Here is a 7,850-nt window from a genome sequence, read left to right as displayed (position 1 = left end):
TGCCTATTGCCGCAACTGTTACTGCCTCCACAGAAGGACTACCTGCCACTGTAGAGCCCAGTGTTAAAGGACTTGTGAGGAGGAATAGGTTTGCTAACTTTGCCATGGGAAAAAAGAGAGATTGGACTGTGAAATTCTTCCCTACACGCACCGGATTTGTATCTTCCCTGTGCCCACCGTGGATACCGATCCACCAAGACCATGCTTTGCCCCCACACTTGTTGCTTTATGTGGTGGAGTATGGCGACACAAACTTTTCATTTGTCTTTGTGGATGACTGGAAGATCAGCCCAGAGGACCACAGTGGCAGTCCCAGGACTCTACAATGCTTAGTTGTACAGAGGAGGACCAAGAGGTGAGAGACTGTACTCGGGCCATCCCTTCTCTATGTTCGTTTGTGGAAATACGTTCTTGGGAGAGTGATGCGACGCCGACAGAATTCAGCACCATGTCAGAGCCTGAAGAACCTGCAGTCCTAATGCCGCATAAGGTGATGTGGTACTAAAGACTCTTGTTTTTTCTGCTAAAAGAATTTAGTAATTTTTCTATTCCCTCTTCATTTTATTGCCACAGACTATCAATTTCTATGCTTCATTTTACTGCAAGTATATTGTTTTGTTTTATGTTTGATAGTCATTTACAAAGTTTAAGAGTAATGTAATGTTAACTAAATATGCTAATGAGCTGGAGCACGAATGTTTGGAGTGGTAAAAGTTAAAGTTTAGAGACATGGTTGATGTGAATAACCGTCTAGACTAGAAGTGTGTCTGAGTATACTAGTCAGGAGGTCTAGATGCTACAGTCTACTCATTCCATTACTCCAGTGTCAGCTTGTGTCTTATCTGTTTCAGGAGACACATCCTCATTCATCATAATAGTCAACTCGGTTGCAGGTATTGACTGTATGCTACCACCCATCATGAGAAGGAAAGAGTGAAGTTCATGCCCCTCTTAACCAATTAAGTGTCTGCCAGTCGCCCTTTCCTATCTTCGTGTCAACTTGCAGTGATGTATTCAATTTCAGGCATTGGGGAGAAGAATTAAGTTTGGACCCCATTGCGTATGTTGGTGAATCCCGAGTTCCGCTCAGCCCAACAGTAATATTCTTCTGACTGGCTAGCTTGTTTCTTTACATGCTGTCATGTATTACAGTTTGGCACCAGAAGTGAGATCCCAGGTAGTCAAAGTACACCGGGATGGTTTGATATAAGTGGTAACCAAAGGGGGTTATGTGTAGCGATTCTGCCCTGCACTCTGCAAGACTGAGACAAATAGTCCAAAAAAATGATAATGAACACTGAGGAATTCCGATCTCAGATATATTCTCCGTTTTAAGGAGGCACCCAGGATCGCTTTACTTAAGTAGTGCAGCAATGTCGGGATTTCTCTTTGGAGGAAGTTTGCCCTTTCAGGGCTTATGGAAACCAGTACATGCTCAGAGCGTATGGGTGTGAGAGCGCAAGAACCACATGTACCTATTCAGGAAAACATCACGTGAGAATAGTGAGTAACTGCCTGATGATAGCTGCAAGTGTGAAAGAGTTCTAGAGTCCGTTCAGTTGAGAGAGTTTCATCCGAGAGAGAGAGAGATCCAAAAGATAACTGAGACTGTGGATGTATATATCTTGGATAACCCGAACTGCACGAGTGAAAGGAAAACAGGCGAGGAATATAAACCTACTACTAATAATCTAATACTGTACCGGTTGCTTCGTACGAGTTGTTCTTCTGTTGTTTGGAAAAGATGTTGAAGTAAAACAACAAGACCGCACGTTCCCAGTTCTTGTTGAAAAAGTACTTTCTGTGTGTGGACGACCCTTTATTCAAGTTGGTTAATTTGCCGCTGACTCAGGAATGTTGGCGTTACGGTTGACAAAACAGGAACTTAAGGTAACCCAGGTTACTAAACGTGATCTTCCCTCGGTTAGTAATGAGGTCGGGTTCTTAGCCTGCCATTGCGAGGAGACAGTAGAGACCCATGACTGGTTGCTTGTTTGTTCTTCCCCGCTGTTTCCTCAGCTTAGGGCCTGCTCCTTGGATGCTGCACTATGCATCACATTTGCAGCAGATCATAACAGCAAAAGGTGCTCTACTAAGTACTAAAGACACTTGTCAGAGAGGGTTTGAATAATTATAAGACTGTAGTAGTCGTAAAAAGTGTATTGAGCCATTTAAATGGTTCTTTTTTGATTGTTTCCTTGCAAACAGCTGAAAGTTGGTAAATTTAGCTAATCAACCTAATTTGCAATGGGGGTTGAATAATTTTGATTGCAACTGTACCTACATGGAAATTCTGCCAATTCAGTATTGGGCTATGTGTTCACAACCAATAATGTCACACTAATCAGACTATGTACATTAATTTGGTATTGAGGATTTGCAAGTAAATCAATTTTGGAGGTATAGGGGCATACTAGTATTATAATGGGAAATGACTGTAAAGACCAATCAGTAGTGAATTCTATGGACACTTCTTATGTGACCGTGAAAGAGTTGGTTGCCCAATATGGCCAAGATAGTGTTAATAAAAAATACATATTGCAAAATATATACAGATATTTCTATACCAGTTACTAATGCATTTAACTACCAGGAGAGCAGTTTGTGAGAGCACCCAACAGCATGAAGGACAAAAGAGGAAACAAGCATATATTGTACATCAATATACAGCTACATATTTTCTGGTGACCACACAAAGACCCCTTTATAGATAATTATTTTCTCAAATATTCCGTTTTCTGCTCATCTGATGTGAAACTTCCCCCGAACAAGGCCAGGTATTTATCGGGAATCTGCATCATTAAAGAGTGAATAGAGCTGCAGATAGCTGCATATCAGAGATGCACAGTGGAATGTTGACACCAGCAAATACCAAAAGTTCTTCTACAGCTTAATGAGCAATTACAATTGTGTACGTCTCACTTGGGCAAATCTTATTTTTTCATATCCCAAAATGCCAGATATGTGTCTGGTAATAAATGAGTAACATAACAAGAGACCTCGCTCCAGCAGGACGGGACTGAGGTTGTAAGAATAGAGAACATGCACTAATCTGGAAATGGTTCTCACGGTTGCTAATCACTCAAACCGTTGCTATTTTAGTCACTGGCACACTTATCGTATGGAAATTTCATTCTTTAAAATTGCGAAGGTCCCCTAAAGAATTAACACATTGCTGCACCTCTGGAACAGCAAGTGGTTGCTCATGTCCAATTACATCTTGGATTCTGGAATTAAAAAAATCATATTAACCCAATACCCATATTTTTTTTGAAAGTAGGCATATGGCAGTTTACGTTCATTGGTACCTTCATTGCAAGGTCAGGTCATGTGTTTCTGATACTACAATGGTTACTACTTAACAAAAGTGGCCCAATCAGCAATAGGGTCATGGGTGCCCAACACTCCTTGATTATACATGGCTGTGAAGGCAAGCATGTCTGGTCCCATCACACAGAAAAGGGCTAATTAACCTTTTTCTATATTGAATCCATATATATTCAGTTTTTTAAAATTGAAAAAAACATTGCCAATATGCTATAATAATCAGCTATGGCAGCGCTTCAGGGATAGAGTGGAGGAGAAGACCGTACGGTATTCTCTGAAAATTCTTTAGAAGATGTATGATGAGATGTATGATGGTGAGAATTAAATTTAGAACTCGCCTTCACGTGTCCGGACTCCCTGTATAGGGACAGTCCGGCACGTCTCCAATCCCGGTAGGCAATACAGTAGGTTTCTCAGCCCTGGTTATCCAAACATGGAGCGCGTCAATGGGGGTTCCAAATGGGTATAGCCGGGGAGCATATGAAGAAAATAGGCAATGGTCAGACCATAAAAAGCCCCAGCGCTCCAGGCTATGAGCAAAATCTGAGAGTGTAATATATGTGAAGCACTTACTTCACAGGGATGTCTCTGAACAGAACATCACTAATCCAGACAAACGATCTAGTCCTCTTGGGGGCTCCAGCTCCCAGAACTACTCCATTAGAAAGTCCAAAAAAGGCGTCTGGTTTCGGTTCCATATTCAGATTTATTCAGGCAAGCAGATTTTGCTCATTGCCTGGAGTGCTGGGGCTTTTTTATGGTCTGACCATTGCCTATTTTCTTCTGTGTGTTATGATGATTTTTTTTACATTTCTATTTTGCATTTTGTCAAATGAAGTCCAGCTCTAGCAACAGAAACACTAAGATGGATTACATGAAGTGATGGTGGATGTTGTCTCGTGCTGCTCATAAAACTCTATGAAGATGAGGAGGAAGTGTAACATCCCGCAGTAACTGAGGCACAAGGCACCACACTGAGTACCAAACTCCTCCACAGAGAGACCTGTACGGCCTGAGCCAAGGCACCGCTAGGCCTCTTCCAAGCAATGTTGGGTCAGCAATTACCTATATAGATGTGTCGGACTGAAGAAGTTGTCCCTTGTGACGCCACTGTTCCTTCACACCGTTGGTTGTCCGGCGGTTAAAATAACAGAGTTCACACACGATGAGAGTTGAATACCTCAGTCACTGGGGACGGGCAGTGACTGGAACTGTACTTCTTTAAAGATAACTTTCACATACCAGTGCAGGAATAACAGTTGAGCAGGGTTGGACCAGTTGAGGCCAGGCCTACAGTCCTAGTTATCTGTATGACTCTTCTCCTGGACAGACTGAGTTATCTGTAAGGCTCCGCTCCTGGACAGACACTCCGCTGGCAGACACTCACTTGTATGTAGAGAAAAGTATGGCAGCAAACCAGGTGCAGATAAATGATGCAGAGCTTTATTCCTCCTCAAGTCACAGATACATGACGTTTCGACACAAAGTCTTTTTCAAATGCAATGAAAGCAATGGTACAACAGGGTATATATGCAGTCAAACAGCCAATCAGTTGTTAATTGCAAATTAGTACCTCATGTGGAGGGTTTAGAATCAATGCATGGATACTTGTGGGCACTTCCGGCATCAGGCGTCGTCATGGAGAAAGTCATGTGATAGAACGTCATGACACTCACTTGTAGACGGAACACTGCACTTCCACTCACTCAAGGTAGGGGTCCTGGGATGGGGACATCAGGATACCTCTCCTCAGCTTCCATTCTTCCCCACATTAAGGTTTTATAGTTACCCCCCCCCCCCCCCCCCCCATGTGGCCAACACTCTCCCTCCACACTCTACCGTTAAAGCAATGGAACTCTGCACAATGACTCCTTGCAGACCTCTTGCCAACACATATATATCATTAAACATCACGTGACAAGACAGTTTGATACAATTTCCAGACATATCGGAGCCATTCACAGACATTAACCACTTACATGCTGCAGCTGTGCAATACACATAACTAGAGACAAGACAATTAGCACAGTGCATTCACACTAAAGACTTGACATATATGACAATTATGGAGAGGCTAGATATATAGACTTCAGGCCCCTACAGAATCTACATAGAGGGAGAGACACACAGACATGCTGCTACAGCTATTAGTAAGTGATTAACTGCTACAAGTACTTGAATCACATCTACACTGCTCATTACTGCTGTATACTACCCTCCAAGATGCTATTATCTATGTGTGTGCAACAGAGAGATAGGGGAGCTGTTTTCTCTATGTGTAGTGTTTAGAACTAATAGCAGATAAGTAAATGCTGGCAGGTGCACGGCTTATGTACAGATGTCAGATATTGTAAGTATAAAACTGCATTTATTTTGCCAAAACACGGACACCGCGCTTTGTAGTAGGCTGTGTCCCGTCAAAATAAATGCAGTTTTATACTTACCGTATCTGACATCTCTACATGAGTCAGCACCTGTCAGTGCTTACTTCTCTTCTGTTAGCACTATAACAGATCCTATCAGTAGCATCAGCATTGCTGAGACTGCAGCGGGACTCTCCTTTAATCTAAGCTCTCAGAAGCGTTGTGCCTTGACAAGCACAACAGACAAAGCAGAGCATAAAACTCTGAGGCTCTCGAATAAGCATATTATTGGTAATCAACATGCTGCTATATCTACTTTTCTGATAGGTGCAGGTTCCACCACTGGGTACTTCACCTATTTTAAGTTGTGACCCCCAATGCTCCCGATCCTGCTGTATGCTGCAGCCAAGGGTTTTTTGCAGATATGGAAAGAACTGAGTGGGCTTTGCTATGCTGTTTCTATAACTCCCATAGAAGTCAATAGGATTTTTGTTCTGGGAAGCATATTTCTTTAATTTTTTTAATCCCTTATTCTTAATTCCCGTACATTAGCCTGTGCACTATTGGTACACAGTGGATGTTAGGACCAGCATAGAACTAGTGTTCCTTAGGTCCAACAGAGAAAATGTTTGAGGGACTACCCTCCATCTAAGTCCACTTTTAGAGCATTGTAAATTGTTGCTATCAATGCATAACATAACAATGAACTCTAATAAGTTATTTTTGCATCAAGCATATATGAAATAAACCCTAAGTGATTGGCGGCAAAATCAGCTCAAAATGGGGTCATTTTCTGCCAGACCATTTTGGCCCACTCTGGGCCCACTCAAGGATCTTCTGATACTTCGATGGAGCAGTCCAACTCTTATCAGGACAAACGTAAGGACCTAGGCTTTCTGCTTGCATCCATTCTCCATTGCCAACAATGTAAAAAAAAGACGGCTTCTTTTGGCTTCTACACCATAGTTTCCATGACAGAAACAGAAACCTAATGGAATGGACACAAAATGAGAGCCTTAAAAATCCTATCGAAACCAATAGGAATTTTAAGGGAAACGTTTGTTTCTGGTTTTCTGTCCCTATTATGGAACCAAAGAACAGAAACACCAAATGTGAGCAGAGTCTTAACCTATTTTTTATTGATGGTTTTAACCTTTTCCCGCCACAGAGTGCAACTGTACGTCCTAGCTCCCAGGTACTTAACGCAACAGGATGTATAGTTACGCCCTGTGGATAGCGCAAGATCAGAAGAGATCTCGCGCTATCCGTCAGTGGAAGCCAGCTGTCACCGATAAATAAAAATATATATATTTTTTTTTTTTTTAAAAAAGGGGTTTTATTGAGGAAAAGTGGAAAAACCTAAAAAAATTAAGAATTTTGATATATCGTTGTAATCGTACCGACCCGCAGAAAAAATGTATTGTGTCATTTATGCTGCATGATTAACGCTGTGGAAAAAAAAAACACCAAAAATCTATGACAGAATTGATGTGTTTTCTCTCCCTGCTATCACAAAAAAAGTAATAAAAGTTTTACAATATAGTCTATGTACCCAAAAATGGCCCCAATAAAAGCTACAGATCGCCACGCAAAAATCAAGCCCTTACACGGCCGTGTCGACGGAAAAAAAAAAGTTATGGCTTTTGAAAAATAGAGATAAAAATCATTGTGTCCTTATGCCCAAAATAGGCCATGCCCTTAAGGGGTTAAAATGTTTTGTTTTTTTCCAGATTCAAGATCTCATGAACTTTCACTATGCGGGATCATAAAAGTTTGCAGTGGCATGAAGCATAAGTATTGGGTGATGGTGCAAAAGGGAAGCTGATTTCTTCCTACATGAACTGACATACAACGGCCAGAATGACATGAAAAGATAGAACTTCAAGTTTTTACTGCACCTTCCAGATGTTCAATGTGCACGCCGTTGGTGACACGGCAGATGTCATTCTGCCCAGATGCATCTCAGCATATCCTGGACATATCCTGCGGTGGAGATACGGTTTTTGAGGCAGTCTAGTTCTGTAGCGTTGGGGCCACAGAATCTCTGTAAGGTGCAAGAAGAGTTCTTATCTTTTCATGTAATTCCGGCTGTTTTATGTCAATTCATTTAATAAATCAGCTTTACTTCTGCACCATTCTTTTGAATCACTCCGTACAGTT

The sequence above is a fragment of the Eleutherodactylus coqui genome, chromosome 1 (genome assembly GCF_035609145.1).
Source record: "Eleutherodactylus coqui strain aEleCoq1 chromosome 1, aEleCoq1.hap1, whole genome shotgun sequence".
Classification (NCBI taxonomy): Eukaryota; Metazoa; Chordata; class Amphibia; order Anura; family Eleutherodactylidae; genus Eleutherodactylus; species Eleutherodactylus coqui.
This window is presented reverse-complemented; position numbering follows the sequence as displayed.